Source organism: Falco punctatus, assembly GCF_963210335.1.
Source record: "Falco punctatus genome assembly, chromosome: 4".
Taxonomy (NCBI): Eukaryota; Metazoa; Chordata; class Aves; order Falconiformes; family Falconidae; genus Falco; species Falco punctatus.
In genome coordinates, this window is record NC_137583.1 from 109,068,611 (window position 1) to 109,094,215 (window position 25,605).

Sequence of the window (25,605 nt, forward strand, 5' to 3'; positions counted from 1 at the left end):
AAAACTGGACACAAGTGTACATGATTAAGGCTAGAGGAGGCAGAGGTTGTACACTGGACACTTTCCTACTTATTTATGATGTTTTTTCTCATTCAAAATTCCCTGTTGAATGCTATTTAAAAAAAATCAGGGTAGCTCAGGCAGTGATGACATTTTTCCCGATTTCTGAGAGACTTTGCTCTCGCTCACAGGTCAGCCTGGGAACTGTGCAAGACGCTCGAGTGGCCTGGCCTTGCTGTCCTGTGCTGTGAACAAATATTTCCACTTAATAAAACTGCAGGGCTACACTGCCTTCCCACTTCTTTCCCCTTACACCTTTTTTTTTTTTTTTTTTTTTCAAAATGAGAAAAAAAAAACCCACTAAACCACCACACAAAACTTCGCAAATCAAACAAAACCAAAATCTTAAGGTATTATTCCCAATTCACAGAAGCGTTGTTAAGAGTGAAAACCGCACATCATCAGGAACAGAATTATATCCTGCCATGTTTCACTGAAAATCTTGGTGGGCTTTTCATCTACATCATGCAAGCCTGAGGCCAGAGTGGTGACTGTCACAGCCAAAAAGACACAGACAGATAGATGATGGAGAGTGCAGACTGCGCACCCACACATAAAGCGCATGAGAGGAAGGAGAGTGCACGGAAGGAATATTAATTGAGCACAAAATAAGTATTCTCAATATACCCCTGCCTCTCAATATCCCTTAAAAGGTAGTCACAAGATGAGGAGAGCTACAAACATGTTCATCTTGGGGAAACAGCCATCCTTAATGTGACATGTCAGGTTATTACTTTAATAATGGGATTTGCACAGCGCACAACTGATAAGCTACGTTCAGAAAAGACCCCGTGAATCTAATTTTCTTCTCAATGAGTGTTATTGCAGTTGGTAACTCTACAGATTTCAATAGAGTTGCTCCAGATTTGTATTGGGGTGAGTGGAGAATTAGGCTCTACTATGATATTTTTTAAATCCACAAGAATGTAACTCTCCTTACCCAGCCATAAAGCCCATAGCTCTTTTGATCCTTTGTACTTTCATAGCAAGTTATTTAGAGAAACTGGTCTTTTAAAGATTCACATCAAAATCATTAAATTACTGCTTTCTCTCACTTTTTGTGATAAACCAGCAATTACTCGAATTTAACCTATTTTCATGCTTGAGTCCATGTGCTGCATTATTAGCACTGAAGAATGAAAGAGCAGTACGGGAACTGCAGAAAGTGGTTTAGGTTTTACATCATTCATTTTTTCCCCACTGTCTTTTTAAAATACCTTTCTATTGCACAGCCAGTAAAAGAAACTTACATTCACCTTATTTAATAACAGGTGACAACTTAAAGACAACCTTTAAGTGCTGTATAGATATGCTTAAGGATATAGAATTAAGCAAAGAAGGAAAATTCCTTAACTTGTTTTTAACTAGAGTGTCTTCTTTTCCCTCTTTCTGTGCACTCTCTGGGAAATGATGGAAGTCTCTACAGATGTTGATCCTGATGTCTTCAACCTGAAAAAAAATTATATGCAAACGCCCCACCAGCAGCAGCAGCAAAAGGAGCTTCTTTTTTTTTTTAACTCACAAAAAAAGGAGGTTGATGTGGTGGTTGAAATCCTCACAAACCCTTAACAAAGATTTCTTCTTCCTAAAACAATCACTCAGTAATGAACGTAAGCACTGGGTTGGAAAACATATTTCTTAAGAAAGAAATTTATTATCTTTTTCCTACTCCATTGCTCAGCTTTTAGTTTCTTCAGGTTATATGTTACTGTCATTCCAAAAAAAGATGCTTCCTCTATAAGTGAGGTATTGGCATGCCCAAATTTCTAATACAGACTGCTCATTTCTGGACAAGCACAATTCCAGGCTCTTTGCCATCACACACTCAGGTCACCTTTGGAGTTCCTGCTGGGCTCCTAAAAATATTTAGTGACAAACTCATTCACTGACCTGACCAAAAGCAGGTCCAGATTTAACCAACCGGCTAAAATTAATTAATTCAGAGTAGTACCTGTGGAGGTATGATTTACTCTAAATAATCTGAAGGTCCTCACCCTGCAACTGACCTGCTGTTGAAGATGACTTTTTAAAAAAAGTTAAGTGAGAGGTATATTTGGACTGGGAATAATGGTAAACTAGTTCACAGATGACTGAACTACTGGCAGTTGGTTTGCAGCATCAATGCACAACCAAGTGACCTACTAATATCATCACCCATATCTTGGAGCACGCTGTTGCTTACTTAGCCAGAATACTACTCTACAGGTAATTACCGTATCAACTCAGCACTCCCGAACTGAAAGAATTAAAGCACAATAAAGGGAAAAGAGAGAGAGAGAGAGAGAGTACAATATGGTAATATCTCAATTTAGTGCTTACTGTTGTAGCCACTCCATACAACACATCCTAAACCCAACCTCAGATTCCGTTTATTGTGCTACAGAGCCCCCTGTGTTGAGCATCACATATTAACTAGCATTACTTATATTTGGCCAGGATTAAAAAAAACCCGCAAAACCCAAACAACTCGGCAGTTAAATCTAGGAACCACTGGTCTGGGTTAATTTCCCACACAAGCCAAATTAATTTCTGAGTACTTGCAAACAGCTCAGAAAAAGCTGGCTATGAACAACGCTGCCTTACATACAACGAAGGAGTAACTGAAGGCACAAGCCCACAAAATAGATAGGTAAAAAGGCAGCTTCTTCCTCTAAATGCAAAGAAGATGACCCTAATTAAAAAAATTCCTCTGTATTAAATTTAGGCAGCATGTTCAAGGATGACCAGTTTAGGCTCAGTAGTACATCCCTGGACAGCAAGCTTCAAAACACACAAACATACCGAGACTGGGACCATGCACTTGGTCCAACTGCATCGAAACGTTCACTGCGTGGTGGCAGCCAAAGACAAGGCCCTCAGGAAGGAAAGAAACTGACATGAGAGCAGAGAAAGCCGTTTACGCAAATACTGCAAAGGACAAAAAGGCAACAGAAACTATTTGTAGAGTTTACATGGGGTAGAAAGCTGAGGGTGAGATCAAAACATGCCCTTCCTGAGCTAGCAGAGGTCTCGGTGCCCTAATAAAATCAATGAAAACATTCAGAGCCAAAGAAAAGCACAATCAGCTCCTGATGCTGGCAAAGGTAATAAAGGACTTGCAGTATTTTCCCCAATTAAATTCAAATCTCATTCCTCCTGGATTCTTCTAAAGCCATTTCCCTTCTTCTCGCCCACGGAGTGGAGCACTCAGGCCAGGCAGGGCTGCACCCCGCACCTGCAAACACCTTAGGTGGAAGGGTGTCACAACAGTGACATGAGCTGTCTCAGGGGGCAAGATTATTAAAACTGAACACCTAGACAAACACTGCTGATGACCACGTTTCGCGGCATTTATTTTGAAGTTGTGTGCAGGACAGACTTCTTGAACAAATTCTTAAAAAAAATACACGACGGAAACAAGAACCAAAAGCAAAACATCTTTTAAGCTAAGGAAATTGTTGTAAGCTTTCAGTGTTTTACTTTGAAAATCCTACAACCTTCAGCAAGATCCTTGGAAAATCTCTTTGTGTTTATGAAACAGCATTCAATATCACCATCTAGAAACCTACAAACCAGTGCAACCAACACCTCCTAAACTCTCTAAGGGCACATAACAGCTGCATTTCCCATGTGACGGGTAGTAATAAAATGCTGACTCTCAGTATTTTTAATTACAGAGTAAAATAACACCTTAGTGAAAAATAGTGGATGTACTATTATTTTAAAGTGTCAGGGTTGCCCCTTCAACCTGAGCCACGACAGGAGCAAACAATCAGCGCACAGACAACAGAACAGCTCCTTGGATGTAACAAGACACAACAGCTTATCTGCTTGAACAAGTCTTTTCACCGCATTACCGAAATAATTATGTGTGTTATGTTGTGCTTTTTATGTACACCTGAGAATTTAAATAATTTCTTTGATTTTATATATATAACCAAAAAAAAAAAGTATTTCCATAACAGCATTTTGTTTTTTACATGTTTTACATGTCAAGTCTACAAAAGCTAATTTCTGCTGTAATGTGGCTAATGTTCAAATACAGCGTGATAAGATATTGTCTGAGATCATTGTTTTGTATGTGTCAGAGAATACTACACCTTCAAATTTGTAAATTAGCATAGTAATGTAAGTTTTGGTAAGAGGAAAAAGTGTTTTCATAGTTCTTATTCCAAACTGCTGCTTTAATTTTGTCATCAACTTCGATCATTTCTCAAGGCAGAAAAATGCAAAAGCCCTAAAAAAGTATTTTTAGGGCTAGAGACCTAAAAACCCAACAACATTATGATTTGCAGAGCAGAATGCATAGTTTACCTAGAAACCAGCAGGGGTTTTTCAGGATTTAAATAGCATGCAGCATAGAGAGAGGGAGAGGACAGATCAACAGAAATTTTTTTGAGATACTGCAGAGTGGCAACGACCTACCGAGCTGTCTCATCGGCCCTGTTGTTAGAAGTTACAACGGACGGAATCTAAAAGCATTTCAAATATTTCCACTAGGACATTCATTGCAACGAGAGTTCATACACGAAAGATTAAGCCAAATAAGCTATCTTGATTATATGTCTACCTATTAAATTAGTATGAGATAACCAAAGCCAAAGCAAAGCAAAAGAATCACCTGGGCCTACGAAGCAGAACTGAAAGACCTGTTGCTTTATACATGCATCCATGTTTGCAGCAACTGCGTCTACTGAGTAGAGTGTTCCTGTAATGAGTTACAAGGAAAATCAGAATTTGTGGGCCTTGAGAAAAATTCATGTTTTGTTCCAATAACAAATCATATGGTCCTTAATAATAATAATAAAAAAAAATGGTTTAAGTAGAAACAGCTTTGCTCTTCCTTTATTACAAAATCTTGTCCAGAAATACTTTTCTCACAATAAAGGGCTTAGAGGAAAGAGAGTCACTGAATTAAAATTAAGCTTGAAAGGTAGCTAATAATACATAAACATAGGTATGAGTCCTCAAAGAAACAGGTTTATAGAAAAATCAGAAAGTTAACGGCAGAAATTAGAGACACAAGATGACAAAGATTAGAGGAAAAGTATTTCATTAACTAAACGGTTTTAAAAGCAACAACAACCTTGCAAGAACTCTTCTAATAGTTAAGATCCTCATGCCTTGATTAGGGGCACAGAGACAGGTTTTTAAAGGGGGCCACAAGAAGACAAGTTAATAACCAAGTTTCAAATCATTCTGCAAGACTTACTGAGCTCACAGAGATTCTGCCCACACAAAGCTGAAAGGTTTAGTATGTAAAATCTGCCTTCTGAAGGCACCGTGAGATTGCCTCTCCCTTATCAACTCCAGAGTGAGCTCTGTCTCTCACGGAAACGATCTTTTGCAGAAGACTCCTCTGCAGTGCGCAGGATAAACGTATGAGATTGCAGTGTCTTTTAGATCCTCAAAGTAGGAAGCGAACATCACATTTTAAAAGTATCTATTATTCTTCATCTGTGAAAGTCATTCTGCTAAATGGCGATACAAATAAAATGATACGTACAATCTCGCTTCTGTCTTTTCTTCTGATCTATATACATGATGTGGTTCCCTTTTAAATTCCCCAGGTTAAATGAGCAAGGTAGAGTTTGATAAATTGAAGCTGAACTGTAAGTGGAAGTGGGTATTTTGGTGAGGGGGAAAAGGTTCTGCCTATTCTAAATGTGTAAACTTTTAAAAATATTGCAATTTTAACTCCTGGCAGAGTGCCATCCAATATTCAAGGGTGGCAGACAGAGCTTATTGCCTTTTTTATACGCTATTACAAAACTTTCTTATTTTAAGCATTAGCCTGACTAGTCCTAACAGTCTCCAATTAAAGATGTAACAATAGGAGACTACAGCAGTTTCTTTTTCATGCCATAAGTTCATTATTCCTATTTCCTGTTTCACTGAAGTGTTTCATTTAAAGTTTTGAAACTTTTATCTCCACAGATGCAAACAAACAAACATAAATCCCATATAAGCTAACAGGACAGCAGAAACAACCCCAAGCCTATGGACAGCAGGAGATACCAGTTCTTCACAATCCATGCATGATAATGAGTAATGAGAAATGCCTGGTTAGTTATCGTAAAAATAGACTCCTTACCATTCTCTGTAGAGTACAGTCAGGTCCAAGTTGTTTTGCTCAACCACCACGCCAACTGTTCTTTCTTTTTAGTGACTTTCAAAAAAAACAAAAAAAAAAAAAAAAAACCAACCCAAAACCAAAACACCTCACCTTGCCAGTGATAGCTTGGGGAAAAACTCCCAAGAGCTTTTAGGCTTCAGTAATTAAGGCCATCGGAACTGTACTTCATTAAAGCAGTATGAAACAGTTCAATCAAGAGTTAGGTCCCAGGTTGGAGCTATTTGCCTCTCTCTTGTTCTCTCCTTCTTTCTCTCACCGTTTCTTTCAGTAAATGAGACTAATTTTTCCAGCAGCCTTCAACTCACTAGATTAACTGACATGGAAAATGTGACTACAAACTCGTAGCACTGTCTAGCCTCCAACCCAGCACAGAATCAACTTTGTTGTAAGTGTTGAAGGACACCTAGCATGCTGCTACTTGCTAAGTTCATAACCCAGGACCATGTACTCGCAAGGAACAGGACTGCGCCATCTAGTCAGCTGCCAGCAGGCTCTGCTCTGCCGTTGGGAGCAGATGCTTTAGCACTTGGGAATGTTCAGTCTCTTAAAGATTCAATTGTGGGTTGGTTGTTTTGTTTTTTTTAATAAAATATCACTACTGAGATAATCCACACCTAGTGGATATGGGAAAATTTAGGCTATAATAGCGCAGCGAACTTCTACATCTATCTTTGATTTACAAGATAAAAGCAACTTTTAAATTAAAGAGCCTTTCTGCTAATAGAGCTTATTATGCCAGAGACAGGAATGATTTTCCTAGAAAGTTGTCCCTGTGTGCATGCCTATTATCTTTGCTTTCCCCCTTCCACTAATGAGCGTTTATCTAAAGAGCCTGTTAATCCTCTGATGTGTGCTTCTGGTCAGAGGTAACAGTTTGAATAAAACCACTAATCACTTATCACTAATCACTGATCATTAATCACACTTTTCCCTAGTGCTTTGCGACCTGTACAGCTCCCCTTAGGATTAAGGAGTCACAAATAAGGATTTTAGCCATTTTTTATAAAGAATTTCCAGCTTTTGATGCCGACAACCTCATTCACCACATGAAAGTTACAAAATACCGAGCAGGGAGTTTCAACACTGTACACTTTTCTACTGAAAATAAACCATACCCGTATGAAAGCGTACCTCCTTCAGCAAAATCCAGACAAATTACGCTACAGTTTTTGCACTCAGCTCTAACCTTCCACCTCTCAATTTTCTTTCAGTCTGGCTTCTGGGCTCTTTCTGCGTGACAGTGTCTTACAAGAAAGTTTTCCTCCGCCACTGTTAACTTGACGCACTGCTGCTTGTTCAAATGGCCAGAGAAGGCAAGTCTGGTGCAAGCCAGCGGGTGAGTATCTCTCTAAAAGCTGCACGGCCTCTAGGAAAGCCCAAGCAAGATGCTTTGCAGTAATTATTATGCTTCCGTTCAAGCTTTAATTACATCTAGCTAAGCACTGTTTCTTACTGATAATATATGAAAATCTTCTAATCTTGCTGCTTAAGATACTCCTAATATAGCATCTGGATTAAAAAAAGAAAACCACCAAAAAACATATGGACATTTCATTTTCCTTTATTCCTACCCCCATCTTTGAACGACCTCTCTCTTTCCGATTGTAAAGCTTATATTAAGCCCTAGAGATGAAGGATCACTCACCATGCTTGGACATAAATAATAGAGGAGGCACAGTTTAGCAAGTATTCCCCTTACACTCCTGAAGCTTTTATCGTCCTGAAAACTTCACTGGGGAGAGAGACCCCTGTAAGAGAGGACAGTGGCGGGCAGGGGGGCGCGGAGCTGGGGAGCGGGGCAATGAGCGGAGCAGCGGGGCTGCGGAGAGGGGACCTTGTCAGCACGCCCCCCGCCCCGGCCCCGACGGCATCAGCAACGGAGCATCAGCCCCGCACCGGCCCGCAGCATGACGTAAGGGCCGGGAGCAGCCCGGCACCCGGGGCGTCTCACGGGGGACGGCGGCTGCCCCGCGCCCCGCTCCGCGGCCACCGCCGGCAGGTCCCGGGCTCGGTGGGGGCCGCCCGGGCGCCGCCGCGAAACTTGTCCAAAGTTTAGGGGCGGCGAGGAGGGGGGACGGCAGGGCAGCGCGCCGCCGAGCTGTCACCGCCGGGGGCCGCCGGGGCACGCCGAGGCGAGGAGCCGTCCAGCCCGCCGCGGGGAGACCGCGGCCGCTCCGCCGGCACTGCCCACCCGCCGCCCCGCTCGGGGCAGCGCGCTGCCGGGGGGCTGCCCCGTCCCACCCCGTCCCATCCCCGGGAAGCGGCGCGCACAGACTTCCCAAACTCCCGAGGTGCGGGCGGGGAGCCCGGCTGCCCCGCGGCCGCGCGCCCCCGGCCCCCCTGCCCTGCCCGACCCTCGGCGGGGCGCGGGGGTCGCTCACCCACCCCCCTCCCCGCGGTGCCTCAGCGAGGTGCCTCAGCAGCGAGGCACGGCGGGGACGGGGGCGCGGCGGGATCCCCGCGCTCGGCGGCGGCGCGGCGGGGACGGGCGCTCCCGCCCCCGGAGCAGATGCGGTGGCGGAGCGAAAAGCCCCCGCGGCCGCAGGCTGCCCCTGCCCCAGCCGCTCACCCCGGCGCTGCTGCCCCGCTCCGCGCCGAGCAGTGCCCAGCCGCGCCGAGCGGAGCCGTGCGGCGGAGCGCGGGGTCGCTGCGCGCCGCGCCGGGCGCTTCCCGGGGCAGCCCCGTATTTTTAGGAACTTACCGCCCGGCGCGGCGCGGCGGGGACGGGACCGGCAGCGCGGCCGGAGGAACCACGTTGGACTGAGGGACGGTTACAATACGTTCTATTTAGAGAAGCATTACATCACCCTCCGTGACGTCACGTGGGATTCCTGAACTTCTAAATCATTGCGGTCCGTGCCGGGCGGGCGGGCGGGGGGGGGGGGGGTGGCGAGGGGGGGGAGCGGCGGAGCGCGCGGGGCTGGGGCGTGGACTCGGTCGGCCCCGCCCCCCCGCCGGCGCGGGGCGGGGGGCGGAGCGGGGGTGAGTCAGCCTGGAAACAATGTCCCGCCCCCCGCGCCGGGGCAGCCGCGGCGGGGGCGGGCACTGCCCGGGTCGGGGTCGGCCCGCGGCGGGGAGGGACGCGGTGGGGGGGACACCGGGGATGGGGGTTCGGGACCCGGGGACGCGCAGCCTCGGGGAGCGCTGCGGAACTTGGCTGTGGGTCCGCCCGGGCGGGGGCTGCCAGCCCCGTCCCCCTCTCGCGGGCCAGCGGCTTGGCAAGGCGCAGCGGGGCGGTGCTGGGGGCCGGGGGGAGCCGGGGGGGGCCGGTCCTCCGGCCGCGCCGAGGGGCTGCCCCGCCGGCCGGCAGGCGCGGAGCCTCCGCCGAGCGGCAGCGGCAGCGGCAGGGGGGCCGCGCTCAGCCGGCGCTCGGCTCCTGCAGCCCCGAACTTTGTGGGTTTTCGGTTAGTTCTCTACCTAGAAAACGGCGAATAGCGCAGCGTCCGAGCGGGGGGGGGGCACCTGTCCCGAGCTGCAGCCCTGCCCGGTGTGCCCGGCCCACGCGTGTCCTGCCCACGCGTGTCCTGCCGGCGGGGCTCGGGTGCCGGGGCGGACCCAGGGGCGCCGGGGCAGCGCAGTAATAAAAGAACCTTAACTGCTAGAATCAAGGATTTCACCGCTTTTTCAACGCTTAACATGCTGCATCTAGCTGACGATGTGTCTGTGTCATTGCACGGGACGATGACCAGCGACAAATTTGCTGTTGCACCCTGCAGCTACTACCACCTAACTGTCCCCGCTGCCGCTACCCAGAGGTATTCTTAGCGAAGGTACGCGTGGTAATTAACTGTATTTGGCTGCTGATTCATGCCAGGAGGTATGACTTGATTCCGATGAAGAGTTTTAGCACCTAAGCCTGGGATGACCCGTGAGGAAACCTCAGCATTTCAAGGCAGGGTCTTAGAATCTCCAACATTCTGCACGGTTTGGTTCTTCTCTAATACTCAATTAACAAGAGACAGTAATAAAACATGTACTGCCAAAAGCAAGGAACTACTTTTCAAATGGCAATAATGCGGCACTTTACTCCCAGTAATACTATTCTTTCGCAGGCTTCTATTAGGCTATCTAATAGTCATCCTCAGCTTTTAACAATTCCCTGGCACTTCCCGCAGGATTTAAGCAGATAGAAGCAGATCCTATCAGTGACTGATGATAGGTTCTGAACTCATTTAACTGCTTAGGATAAGGCTCAATGATGCTGTCACTGTAAGCCTTCCTTTTGTCAGGTATTATATTTGGAAACTGCAGACTGAGTGCAAAGTACCTTACCTCTAAACGTCCTGAAATTATAAACTACAGATGACTAAACTAATAATTGCCGTTATTTCTGTCACACAGGAAGGGTTTTAACACGCAGAAACACTGCAGTTTTTCAAGGCTATGACAGAAAGATTTAAGTGTGGGAAGCAGCTCTGCATCTCTCATTGAGATTTCATCATACGATTTATGTACTTGGGCTTCTTACAGACATGCAGCAGAGACTGTGGCTGATGGATGGGTTTCCCTGGGGTAGGCACAGCATTTTTTTCTCCAGGTTTCTCAATGAGACCAAACTGGAACAGGCAATGAACAATCAGATGCCACTCAAGGATATCAGGGCCCAAATCCATCAGGCACTTGTGTAGTAAAAATCAATTATGGCAAATTTAACACAGACAGAAGCAAACAAAATGCTAAGTGAAGTATTAGCCATAGTTTTATGTTACCAGCCTAGTGGTGGTGCTTTCTTATGAATGATATTGTAGACCCTGTGTGACTTGTACACAGATTATAGTGAGTAAATAAATGGACCCATTCTGGGTGTGCCTTGTGCTTTCGTTCAATAAATTCTGTTTAAAATTCCTGACTTGAATATTCTGTATGTCTTCCTGCCCTGTCCAAAGTGTCGTGCAAAAAGATTTCCTAAAAGCAAGATGAACAGGACTGCCACATCAGTGAGATCAGTAACTTTGTGTGCCACATACCTAGTTGGACAGATCTGTACTGTTTAAAGAGCCAGGCAGCTTTCGGCAGTGGTTTGTGTGTGTCTGCTGCTGGGAGGGTTGTGACAAATGCTTTGATAGGTGGTTACACTGGTTTTCACTGACAGCAGAGCAGAGATTCTGGGTTCCTGAAATGAGTCTCAGGTCCGGAGGGAAGACTCTTGACTCTTGAAATGAGCTGTAGTCCAAGGGGATGAATGAGTACAGAGTAGAGTCAACGGTTCCTCTTGGGTTTAAATCCGCTGCAGTATGTGTCACATACCGTTGTCTTCCCCTGTGCCCAACTTCTCCTTCACTTGTCACCCTCAGATCCTGTTGCTCTCCTCCCTCTTGATCTGTTTCTTTCTCTATTTCCACTTTCCTTTTGCCTGTTACCAGCCTTCCCTCCATCCCAAGGCAGCTGCTCTGATCTCTGAACGGGGATGTGAAAAGGAGCACTGAGAGATGCAGCTTTGTTTTGTTCACTTCAGTGCCTGGTGGTTGAGCAGTTCACAGAGGATAAAATGTGTCAACCCCTTCAGCCTGAGGACACCAAGCAGAGAATGGGCATCAAGAAAATGTAATTGCCGAGTTCTTTCTTGTCACAAACTGCGCGATGACAATAAGGCAAGAGGAACTCCCCTGCCTGCAAAGCTGCTGCTTTCAAGCTGAGCTGATGTCTGCTTCTGTGTTGTCGCTGTGAAGAACAACTCTTATTTAAGATGAACTCCTCCTATAAAGGTGGTTTAGATTAGCATATTCTACTCAGCAAATGAGGAATGTAGGCAGAGTCAGTTGCCACAGCTCAGCTGACAAGCCATGACTTGAGAACATGCTCTATACAGGGGACAAATTTGGGCAAACCTTACAGGCTCATCAAAGGCACCTCCTGTGACAGCTAGATGATTCTGCAGAACTTCAGGTTCCTGCTCCAAAAGCGCTAGATGTTTCCAACCAAAAAAATCTTGCGAGATATGGGGTGTTAGGCAAAAAAACTTACCTTTTCTGGAATGATTGAATTTTGGAAGCAGCTTTCCAAAATACTCCCGCCTAGGGCAGGCACCTGGCATGGAAAACTCCCATCCTGAATGGTTCAAAATTTGGCAATGTTTTTAAGTGATTGAAGAAACTTACAGTGGAAAGTACTGAGCAGTCAACTACATGACGCACTATCTGTTTTGTCTTTAATACTGTTTCGTAACTAGTTTAAAGGTAGAAAGTTGTATGCTGCTTTTCTATTTCTATACTCACACTTTTATAAAGCTGCTTTCTCCTGATGACAAAATCCCTACTTCAATACTTTTCTGCGTTGTATGTTCTAATAAATGTTTTCCAGATAGGTCTTTGTAATTTTTATTCTTTAAGTATAAAACCCCAAAAGAAGAACATGCTCTTTACGGTAGTAGCTTAATTGGTATGAAAACTACTCAGACTTTTGCAGTGAAATGAGTTAGAATGACATTTTGTTTGATTGATAGTAAATGACAGTAGTGCTGTTTCAGCAAACACCTAAAATCTTTGTCATATCATTAAAATCACTGGGAAGTAAAGATATTAAAATAATTATAGGAGTTTTGTATGTCAAATATCAGTCTCAGTAAGACACTGTTGCTGTCACATGAAACTACTATTTACTGCTGGCACAGCTGATTATTTTACATGCCCGTTCTTCCTATAACATCATTAACCACATGTTTAACTAAGCTGCTGCCAGTGTTGAGTGTTACTCTCAGCTTTGGCAGTTGCAATTGTCTTGTTACAAGTACTTTTCAGCAATATCTTTTAGTCTAATCGAACAGTAATTTATTCACCTCCTTACATGCTACTAAAACTTCAGATCTCCACATTTATCATGTGAAACTACCTGCAAAAGCTAAAAAAAAAAGTCATTCAGCACTCTTTTCTCTTTAGTAAAGATCTATACTAGTCACACTGAAGTGAAAACTTAGAAATAAAACGGTAAGGGAAAAAATTGATTTCTAGGTCTTAACATATGCTTTAATCCATGGTGACAGTAAAGTGCATTTTAAAAGGGGGTGAAAAATATGCTGTTTAAAGTATAATAATCCTAATGATATCCTGAACAAATGTAAATCTCGGGTTTTTTTATGAAAGACTCAATTCCTTAATTATTACATCTCTGTTCAGATCTCATCTCTACTTATTTTGGTAACAGACTGAAAGGGATGTCAGCAAAGGGAACCAAGTACTCTCGGCGGTTTCAGGGGCTGACTAGGAAGTACCAGATTTTTCTCAAAGCTGAGACAGATACTGGAGGATATTCAACATTTAAAAACCACTTCTATTAGCTGAAATATAAACAGTAAGTAATGTTCCTGTTCAACCATGTCATTTCTCCAGTGGGCTGGAGAGAAAAGGAAGCGTGATACATCACAGGGATGTGAAACAGTCCTGTGGGTTTCTTTGCTCTAAGTACATCGCCTCACCCATTCATCTAACGGTCTTACCTTTACTTAATGACATTCCTGTCTTAAGCAGGTGACATAAAATAAAGGGAGCCATGTAGCAGAAGCACATGCAATGCAAAAAAACCCTCTTTGTGAGCGAAGGCTAAAGGGTCCTATTTCTTCTACATGCATCTATAGTATGGGTTTGCCTGGGAGCATATCTGGCCCCATAAGTTCTATGCTTTCTGAAATAAATACGCCTAGTAGTACTTCCTGATTTTTACAACATCAAATTGAAATCTTAACCCTCTCTTTTTTCTGAATGATTAGTTAGACTCTGGCACTCCTACAGATACTGGGTGACACTGAAAAAGGATCTAATAAGGGATTCATGTCCTCTTTGGCAGTATTTATCTGCAAATGCAAAGTGCCTTGAATTTGGGCGAGCTAAGCTCTCACCACTTCTGTGCTGCAGAAGCCACAGTCCAGAAATGTTGCCATTTCTTTTCCACTTCCTGGAAGTTTCCCTGTGAAGTATCAAATCACTTAACACCAAACTCCCCTGTTGGAACTGAATTGCTGAGTGTCTGTAGGACAAAACCAGTGTGTGTTACTACTGAGAAGCAATAGTGCTAGCTGGTGGAAGGAGACTTGTTCTAGACCTGCAGGCTTTTAACCCATGTTAAAGATGTGTTGATCGGGTACACCTTAGTGAACTTCAAGCAACACTTGACTTGAAATGATGGCTTTAACACTTCCCAAGCTACCTAAAATCAGTCTTATTCAAAGTTTCTCCTTACTCTTGGTAAACTTAAAGAGAAGTCATAGGTTAAGCTTGTGCCATATAAAATGAACAGGCAGGAGAACGGAGAGGCACAGTCCTTCCTGCTGATAAGATGCAAATGGGAGCTAATCCATGCAGAAAGGTGTGTACTGGCCTCCTGAACTGGGAGAGAGCAGCCAGGGTGCATGCAAGGCCCAGGATTGCAAGACAGAGGGCTGTCTCTCCTCTTCTTTCATTTCTCTTGCTCCACTCACGAGGGATCCCGATATGTCAGGAAGCACACCGCGTTTGTCCAACCTCTTCTCCTTCAAATCACAGTGTACATTTGTTCTTAATACCTGTGCTGAGCACTCTCGTTCTCTCAGCTTTGACACGCAATGCCATTTAACTCCTCGCCCTTTGTGCACGAGCGGGTACCCGATGGTTCCACAAGTGGGTCTGATCTCAGATACCCAAACAATCTCTTCATCGTAGCTGTGTGCCATGTGGTCTTATTCCAGGACACAGAAAAGCCAGACGTCATACTTCCTTCTACCTCCACAACAATTCAAAGAACAGTTTGTTTCCTCCACACTCGGACACCGCTATTTCGTGCTTTTTTTCAGATGAAGTAACAAAACTATTCACTTTATTATTCCTCCACAGAGCTCCTGCACAACTTCTTTTCATTTACCCTCTTTGATGTTGTGCTTGTTGGAATAATCCTAGTTACAGTTTAATTGTTTTGCGCATGAATATGGAAGACTGATTTGATACACATTTTTTTGATAGTATAGCTCCAGTCAGACACGTATGGAGTTTTATATAGATTTTTGCTATTTGGGCTTTGGGGTCTGCTTTTTATTGTCTGGGTTGTTTTTTTGAGTCTTAGGAGCAGAATGAGAAATAAGAGGTGAAAGAGGTGACATTTCCGTATGTTTCTGAGAGTCTAATTTAGACACCATATTTAAGCAAGAAGGAAAAAATGCAAATTCTACAAATACTAATCTGCCTCATTTGGCCACATCTCTGATTATTAATGGACTGGAATAACATAGCAGCCATATTTTAAAATTGTGGGGTCATGTGGCAAAAAGATCTTACAGATATTATAACTGCAATTAACTTTTTTTTTTTTTTTTAACAGACATTCTCTTACCAGTTCTCTTCTTGGGCGTGTCAAGAATGTCAGAGATACAAAGGTTGCTCTTCCTCCTTTAAATGTGCTATAAAGATGGCTCATTCACACCTTCACATGACTCACTTTGAGGTTTTTTGTTGCACAGAAGGGGAGAAAATAATCTGTGTAAGAGTCCACAGATACTTGATTTCAGGTACTTCTAACACTGTCACATCAAGGTATGAGATAAGGAGAAATACACGAACTGTCCTAACAAAGATGTTCCACAGAAATTCGGGTTATGTTGATCAAGGTGTAGACTGTCAGGGGCTCGTTTTCTAGCCCACATGTGAGGGCTGCAGAAGGGTTGTGATGGAGCCTCCCCACACAGTTAGTGGATTTATAACCCCTCTAAAAGTTCTCTGCATAGTCTGCTTAGTTAGGCTTTGTGCAGGGAGAGTCAAATTTCTGCCTTATTTTCTAGCTGAAAAGCTGAGAAGGAGATAACGAGGAATAACTCCAGCAGTTCTCATGTAATTGCAAAGTCCGTAATTGTGACAGCACAGCAGCAAAGTGTTTGCTACCATGCAGCACTGCCAGCATTTCACACAAATGTCAGTAAATCAATAATGCCTTTTTAGTGTGATTTGGTTTAGACACATGTAAAGAACCCTATCAGAAAGAAATAAAAAGCCATAGGAACCCAAGGGTTAAAATACCCTTTTTTTGAGAAGAAAATTACTAAAAATCATCTGAAGTAAACCAAAAATCATTCTGCGCTACTAAACCTCGTCTGCCACTAAGAACTTACATAATATACTGCTGACATCATGACTATATAAATTACACAGCACTTTCACATGTGACATAGAGATTACATTACTAGTGTATGAAAAAAACCTTTAACTTCCGATTTTTTAATTTAGGATGAACTACTGCAGTATGTATTATAAAATTAGATACGCATACCAAAACAATGACAGTAGTTTGACTTTTTATTACTTTTACCCTAACAGGTGCAAAAAACATTCATTTAATCAAAAGGTTATAGATGCACAAAACCATTTTTAGAAAGGATATAGCTTTGCTTTCATTCTTGTGACACAGAATGTGCCATGGGTTTTATTTTAGCTGAAGTACAGAATCAGGTTTGTTGTGTTTTGCTGCTGTAGATCCATGGGTAAAATCCCGGCTTCACTGAAGTCACTAGGAAAACTCCCATGGATTCAGTGGGGCCAACATTTCATCCCGTGTCTGTAATCAATCATTAAAATGTAGCGGGGTCCAATGAGTGACTACACTGGAAAAAAATTACAGCAAAATACTTGGAGTAGTTTGGAGAGTTGAGACTCAGGCATTAATGCCTCTCCTAGTTACTCCTAGAAAAACATTTACAAAACTCATACGTTGGTGAGTTCCAGATTGGATTTTAAAAGCATGTTCCATATTTGACATTAAAAAATACATCAGTTTTAACTTTGTCTCTTTCTCAATTATTTGCTTGTTACTTTTGCAAGTTTCTTTTGCACATTTTGTTCTTTGATCGAAAAGGAGAAACATTCAAGTATCTTCACGTCTGAAATGAAGACATTCATTAATCTTAGATAGTAATGCAAGAAAATAAGACAGATAAATATTTGCCAATTGTGTATTTTACTTTGCCATGCATTAAGTTTGTCTCCAAACTTCAGCATAATAGTATGAAAAAGAAGCAATGGCATATGAAAGTGACAGAAGATTGAGAAAGTAGGACAACAGACACACGAGGTGGCATGAACCCCGATTTCCTCTTCTCCTCCCCCTCCTCTCACAGATCTAGCAACACACTGTATGCTCCAAAGACAGTTATATTTGCAATGTAATATTCAAGACAAGCAAATTTTAAAGGATTTCTAAAGGACAAGGCACATGAAATGCAGTAAAAGCTCCAAGGAGAGGTTTTTCTTACGTATTACACAAAGTTACAAATAAGAGACTTATTCAGACATAGCTGAACTTCAGCTAAAAGCAATGCTAGCAACTAAATCAACATTATGTAAATAAACAAGAAATTCAAATTCAGACTTACCTGATACAGTAAATTAACTGCTTCTTTTGCAAGTGATGTATTTCATTTGTAAAAGCAAAAATAGAAGGAATTCCAAGTACATTCGCCATCATAAAAGTTTCTCAAGGTGCTGCCAATCAGTTACAAGGAAGCATAGGTGGAAGGGGGTTCTATATGAGCAGATAACAGGGAAGCATAGAAATTTTATCTCATCTTCTAGCTCAATGAATGTCCACCTTAAATCCAAGGGAATTTTACCTGAAAAACCACCATATGAACCAGGTGCAGAGTACCCATTGTCCCCATTTGTATAGCTGGAGTAGAGATATCAGAGTCTGAAGAGAAATCAGAACGGGGAATAAACCAGCTTTTCGTATTCTCTGCGGCTAGAAAAGATGAATGCACTTAAATATCCAGGGTGGATTACCTAGCTCCTTTAAGCAAAGCGCACCACTGGAAGTCATTCAGCTACAGCAAGGTTGATAAGAAATGCCTTTAGGAAATACGTGGGAAAAGAAGGAACTTGTTTTTCTGAAGCTGTAACTCTAAACAGTTTCAAGTATTGTTTTAGTAGTGAAGATAAATAGCTAATGTCAGAAAACACCAACACAACTCTTGCCAGAAGATCCAATGACACTCAGTACAAGGTAGCAGGAAACAAACAAGCGCTGTAAAGATCACAAGGTTAGAATGGAAATTAAATGGCCAGGCAGCAACAGAGCTGGTTTTCTTTAGCAAAAATACCTGGGAAAATACAGAAATGTACCAGCTTATTTGTGCGCAGGAGAGTAGAAAAAAGAATGCAATTGTGACTGATTGAGACATCAATTTGTTTGTGGAAAGCCCTAAGAGATGGCAAGAAGCCTGCTGGAAACTCAAGGGGAAAAAGACTTGTGCTGAAATCCTAGACTCGGTGATGCTCATACAAGTTTTACTATGAATTGCTGACTCAATGTTTACATCCCAGTTTTTCCCCACTGGGGAGGACATGCAGGACACACCAGGTAAGACAATCAGAGACAGTGAAGTGCTGTGAGTTACTAAAATATACACACAGATCTACGCTGAGGCTGTCGATGACTCAGGAATGAAATTAGAAAAAAAAGTTTGTCTAGAATCTGTTGCTGTTAAATATTTCTAGGAGAGAAAGACTCTGGACAAGAATAATTTTGGAACAGGGAGCTAAGCATTTCCTGAGGAGTTTCATTTCTTTTGGAAGCATTGGGCTTGAAAGTGGAGCAGAAAATAGCCAGACAAACCATGAGATGTAGCATGTGGGGACATCTTCAGGGAATCAGAGAAGACAACTGATCAGAGATTATGGGGCTATTATTAGATACTTGGCCGTAACAAAGCCATCCTTCGTCAAAGATAGCAAATGCTAGCATCTAATTATATTTTTGTTTACCATATATAGAGAAACACAGGACAATTTTTCACGCTCTGTAACCAGGAACTTTATTCAGTGTATATAAGCACTAGCTTCTACTTTGTTACAGTGTGTTTCAACAGCGATATAAAAATGAGACAAAATATGCTAAATTGTTCAATTTGAGATAAGTTTTAAAGACTATTGTAAACTAAAGAAAAAGATCTTTAATTTTTTTGTTTTGAAACAACTAATTAAAAATACTATCGCATTGTGCAAATCTTTTTTCTTTTAAATGTGTGGTAGTTTTTAAAAGTATCTGTAGTCTGTGCCTGCACAGACACAGCCTGTATGGGGTAATGCAAACTCTGAGCCAAACCTACAATCAGAGATATTAACACAACTGATTACACTGATGGAGTGAAGCCACTATTTTTATCTTACCTGAGATAAGGCACACAGGATATAAAATGCTGTTCAAAAGGCAAGGGATAAAATAAATAATTATTAAAAAAAAAAAAAAAAAGAGGAATTAAAAAAAAAGGAAAGAAAATTTATTTTAAAGCTACGGCAGCAGTGAAGACTAAAAGAAGGGAGAGAAATTATATTAGTCCCATTCTCTGTCCCCACAGCAGTCCAGAAAGGCACAGCAGGAGGCAGACACAGCACCTCATAGGGGCTGGGAGCTGCAGGGCCAGCTGAGGCAGATGCACGTGGGGTCACCTGTGGCCCAGAGCACTATGGGCAAACAACCTTCCACCTTAGAGCAATTAATCAAACCTCTTAATCCCCTTATCCTACAGAGTACTCAAGGCACATTTGCCAAAGACACCTAGGAATACCCCCCCAGCACCATTCCTGCCCCCAGCACCTCCAGGTCCTGTACCCTGCAGGGAGGCACCATGAAAGCAAGGCAGCTGTAACACAATTAAAGTTTGGGAATTGAAAGGGTTTTGACCAAAACCTGCCTGCCTTTACCTTTGATGCCTTCCCGTGTGGTGAGCATTAGCTAACATCTGTGTCTAGAGATGAAGAGCCAGATCTGTTTGTTGCGTTTTTAGTCACAAGGGTTGTGTTTTACCTTGACAGATCCCGCACTTTCAAGACATATTTTTCCTCCTGTTGATTCAGAGCTTGTGAAGCTCTGGATCAGAAGTAGAGCTTGAGTTTCTCTACCTCTGTCATATCTGGCATTGAAGATGAAAACATGCAAAAGTCTGTATGTGCAGCCCACCGTGCCAACAGGCGTTTGCTTGGCATGTAACCTTTGTGATACACGGACTGCTGGGATCCCTTGGTGCTGCCAAATCTAATGTTTTAAAGCAAAGCTCTGGCTCCTCTGAAAACAGCTGTAACATTTCGGGTGATCTGGATGGGGGTAAGACTCACCCCTGAGCTTGACGATGGGAATACTCACTGACCTACCTCAGCTGCTGACTTCAAGAACACAAACCTGCAGGGAACAGTCTTGTTCTCAGCTACTGATAGAGTGACATAAGGCAGACTTTTCAGACATGAAACACTAGCTTTATGTGCCTTCAGAGCAAAATGTTAACTCCCCACTTCCGTATTAGCTTTCCTAAATTAATTTCTCCAAAGACAGGAAACAAAAATTAACAGAAATTTTGTATCTTAGCCTAGATATAAATGTCAAACAAAACCACCCTAAAAAATCTGTGAGGAAATGCAGAGGAATGTTGCATCTGATTGTTATGTGGTGTTGTTTTTTAATCCGGTATATGTAAATGACCTCCCCTTTTAATTATCAGCCTAGTTGCAACATCTTGTTGCTGGCATTTTCAGAAATTTCACTAACCAAACTAGGTAAAAGAACCACTGGTTTTAAGCTAAAATGTTAATAGTACTTGTATCAGAGCCTCAACTACTGAAGTCAGAGTAGGTCCCTTGATTTCAGCAGTTAACTACCCCTGATTAATGTACTCAAGTCGCAAAATAGTTTTCATTAGACAACTTCCTAAAGTAGATCTTACAAACTTGGCGTCTTCTAGGACAGGGAACACTGGTAAAAACTTGAGAATATAAAATGCTTAGTTTTCCTTTCATAAATAAAATCTGCTGTGCTTTCAGCACAGGCTCCATCCCAGCGTTATTTCACAAACACAAGGTATTCTAGAAGGCGATCCCTCCCGAGCTTCTCCAGTAAAGCTGTACAACGTACATGATTTATCACCAGGTTATTTGGGAATGTCTTTAATAGGTGCATCTTACCATTTTCAAGATACAGGTTAAGACTCAGGCTCTGTTTCATCTCCAGTGGTAACAAGTTCTGTAGCTCCAGGCCTTCTGTTAAGAATGCTTGTGCTGTTCCCCACCAGTTACATCATCCCGTTCATCCCAATTACATATATTGCAGCTGATGTAGTGCTTTAATAATTTGTTTTATTTGTGCACTGATTAAAAATTTCTAGATCAAACATTTAATGAAAAGCTCTCCAACCTGACAGGTTTGCTGCTGAATGCAGTCATTTACAACTCAGACTTTATAATAACCAGAGCAAGTGCTGGAAAAGCTGTTCATGCCAAATGCTCAGCAACTGACACATATAATCTTATATCTTTTCATTCAGACCTTTTTGTAAAAAAAAATATCTGAGACCTAATTATATTGGTTGTAACTGTTCTGAAATGAATGGTGGCAGGAACTAATACTTGTTTATTTTCTTTCCTGACAAGTGCTCTGAATAAAAACAGTTTCTAGACATGATGGAATGACTTTTCCTATGACTCAGACACATTCAACGAAATAAGGTTTGAAGAAACCAGAGCTTGTTTTCTGTCTAACAATAGTAATTGAAAATACCCAGAACTTTTAAGTATTTATACCGTTTAGAAATGTCGGACTAAAAAACTACATAGGGAGGCCAAAAAGTCTCCAGCAAACAAGTTCTTGCCCTACGCTTTTTCATTTGAGTGAGATATTGCACTTACTCAGTCAGGCTTATTTCAATTTAATGAATTTCTCTTTTCAGTTTGATTTTCTATTTATTTTTTAATTTGCAGGTGCCACTTAAACTAAACAGTCATATTTCCAATTGGCAACATATTTAATGTTCTTCACAACTCCAGGGCAAACTGGAGTTTTAAAATATACTAGTCAACAATATAAGAAAGGCACATAAAACTTCATGTTTATTGCCATGTTGCAAAGCTCTAACTAGCACACTTTTTGCAAGCTGCTTAGCTCCCAGTGCCTCGGTTATTTCAGCTTTTCTAAGAGTGAGCTACCTATTCTGGCTCTGGTTTATAATTAAGTTATCCTAAAATTTTGTTATTGCTCTGAAGTTAGTAGTTTAAAAGAAACTAAATATCACTGAACATTATTTGAAAACTTAGTAAAGTGTCTACTGAAAAGAGAGAGAGAGGTGGCAATTCAAGTACAATAATTGCAAAGGCATGAAAACCTGCTCAGAATACGGGGTTTTTTTAAACTAACTTATTAAATACTTTTGTCTATAGTCTTCCCTCACCCCTAATATACAAGCATATTGTCTGATCCCAGGAAAGCACTCGGGCTGCCAATTGTACTCCTGCAATTGCAATTAAAGCCACTTGGCCTTTCACCTTATGTCTCACGCTCAAAATGTTCAAGATGTATAAACTGCAATGCACAGCTCTTGTGTGCGCTGTATTTCTTTGCTAACGCTACCTATGGCCCGCCTGCTCTAGCACTGAAATCCCACAGGCAATCTTTCTGCACAGATGCCCCCTCCGAGCAGCCTTTTTGTGGCGTGTACCGGAGTATCAAATTCTGGCAAGGCACTAAAGTCATGTCTAAAACGAAACCCCAGGTTTAGGACGGCATGGATGCAGCCTTGGTGAATAAAGGGTCAGAAGGCTACACTCGGTAGGGGCAGGCTTACCGCAGGGCTCGGGCACGGTTCGTTTCGAGAAGGATGGGAGGAGAGCGGGGCACGTGTGCTGGGGGCTGCCCGGCCTCCCGGGCCATTCCTCATCGGAGGGCGCCCTCTAGAGGGGCACGGCCCCGCTGCCGGCGGCCCGCCGCTCCCGCACCGCACCGCACCGCACCGCCGACCCCGCGCCGCTCCCGCACCTCCGCTCCCGCACTGCTCCGCACCGCTCCGCACCGCTGCTCTCCGCACCGCCCCGCACCGCCGCTCCCACAACACTGCTCGCGCACCGCCGCTCCCGCACTGCCCCGCACTGCTGCTCCCACACCACCGCTCCCACATCACCGCTCCCTCACTGCTCCGCACCACCTCTCCCGCACCGCCGCTCCCGCACCGCCGCTCCCACACTGCCCCGCACCACCGCTCTGCACCGCCGCTCCCGCACTGCTCCGCACCGCTCCCCACCGCTGCTCCCTCACTACCACTCTCCGCACCGCCGCTCCCGCAGAGCCCCGCACTGCTCCGCACCGCCGCTCCTGCCCCACTGGCTCGGCTGGGCCACGCTGACCATCGTGGATGGCCAGGCTTGGAGCTCAGCTCCTTGGTGCATCCCTGAGGGAAAGGAGCCACCGCAGGTGTGATGGGGAGGCAGGAAGGAGAAGCTGGAGGGAAGCAAATCCCCGCCATCATCCCCAGCGGTGTCAGCAGCACCGTTGTGCTGCTACTGAATTGAGACTGATGCCAATACCGCTTGTGAAAATAGCCAGATCATTGGAGTTCATGCTATTTACAAGAGAGCAGTTACGATGAAGCTGTCCCAGATTATTAAAATGCAGCTTGGCCTATAGGAAGGACACATGAAAACCACCCTCGGTTAACTGGCCCCTGAGGCAGACTGCAAAAACCTCATAATGTAGCCTACGGCCGCCTTCCTTCACAAGCTTAAAACCTGCCATGTCCAAGGAGCCCGCCGCTGGCTGACGTGCTTCACCACCACCGAGAGCAGCAGATGGATTTCCAAAACACAGTGAAATGAGAGGTGGATCTGAGGGAGGGAGGTGTTTCACATTGACTTGGAGTTAGCCCTTCTGCAGAAGTAGAAAGAACTAGTGTAAGCTGAGGCTTCCAAGGATGAACAGGAGCAGCACATCCATCCCCTCACTCCACGTTTGGGTGATGACATATGGGCCTCACAGGCAAAGTCCAGCCTGGTCTGCAGGTGCTGGAGCTGTGCTCGGCGCAGCAGTGCCTCAGCACCTGCCAAGGGAGCCTCATCCCACCGCCCTGATGCTACCGTGTGCATTTCTCTCACCCATTCCAAACATACTTCACCTATGCAGGACACGTATTCATAATCACAAACCAGAACACTGCTACATTTTAGACACCATTTCTTTGGTTCTACTTTCATACTTAGTATGAATGTACTTAAAATACTATTTCTACTAAAGTATCTGAAATATATCAAGGCCTGATGTCAGAAACGGTGTGTAAGGTAATGACAAAGCATGTTGTACCTACAATACTTGCAGCATTTTCAAGTAACTTAAAAGGTGTTCTGTAATAGCAACAGAGCACAGCATAGATGTCTACTTCTCTCATGGTAATCCATCCTCTGGAAGAGCACCACTCCCTCCACCAGCTACAGAGGAGTCTGGATAAATAGCATAGCCGAGCTTCATGTAGGTTTCAGACATACAGGATAGTAGAGATGAACCTCACCTCTAGTTTCTATAAGACTTGCAATTAACTGATCTGTTCCTTAAAGTCTTACCTTCCTATACCAATGGACAGCTGTACTTGGCCACTCTCCCTTCCAAGTAAGAAAGCAACGTCATCACGTAGCAGACGTTTCCCCTGTGCAGTGGGAAGGCAGGCAGATGCTGCTAGCATTAACCGAGCTGGTGTGTCTGCACGGAGGGGTACAGAACCTCTGCAAGGACCCCAGCTCCCTCCTGAAAGCAGATGTATGCTGTGAGGTCAGCCTCTTACCGGGATGTATTGGCTTAGGCAGAACATAGTGCTGACATGACTATGCTGTCTCTGATTCTGGTCGCCGTTACACCGAGCATCTGCACTTACCTGTAGCCAGCCTAAAGCAGACATAGAGATTTAGATCAAAATTGCTACCTGGAGTTTAGGAAGCTGACTAGCTCGGATCAGTGCACAGCTGATCCTGTATATACGTAACGCCACAGAAAGCCACAAATGGGGTACTCCAAAGACAATTTCAGTGACACTGTTGAAAGAAAAAACAAAACCTCAAAAATAAGCTTAAGTGGTCCTAATTTGTTTTCTTATCTGTGTTCAATTAAACAAGTGCAGTTATTTTCTATTTATTTAGAGATGACATTTTTGTTATGCCAGAGTTTTATTATGTTGTCCAGCTTCCAGAGAACAAAGGAGTGTGTTTATAGAGCTCTTACCTATAATTAGTGTCACACAGTTAAACAAGGGACCTCTGTTTAATAACTGCCAAAGCTGTCACACTTTTTTTCAGAATGAATTTCAGTGATGGACTGCTTGAGCCACAGTTTCTTTAAGAAGTAGCACAAAAATGTGTTACTACTCTAGACCTGATATTCTAACCAACCATATCAGGTGGCAGGCTCTGCCCACAGTGCCAGAGCTCAGAAAATGCTTCCTCCATTATATTTCCACTTAATTATTCCTGTACTTTTCAATAACTTTGTGTCATAAAATCATGGCATATAGTCGATTTGGATTAGCTTTATCCTACCAGGTTATGACAGACTTTCAGCCTAGTCATTAATCTGTCGTCATAAGTTTTGGAATCATATAGACGTGAGAGCCAGCCATATTTAAATTGGGAAGGTATACTTTTTTATGAGTCTACATTTAATTAGAATTCCAATAAAAGTGACACATC

The 25,605-nt window shown here is 43.4% G+C and overlaps 1 protein-coding gene across 1 annotated transcript in view; it reads right to left on the reverse strand.

Moving 5' to 3' along the window:
• Positions 1-25,605, reverse strand: part of CREB5 (cAMP responsive element binding protein 5) — a 338,565-nt gene that overhangs the window by 253,827 nt on the left and 59,133 nt on the right. Inside the window, exon 2 of the mRNA XM_080386500.1 lies at positions 8,877-16,730. The gene's annotated coding sequence lies outside the window, so the exon portion shown is untranslated. The remainder of the gene's footprint in view (positions 1-8,876; positions 16,731-25,605) is intronic.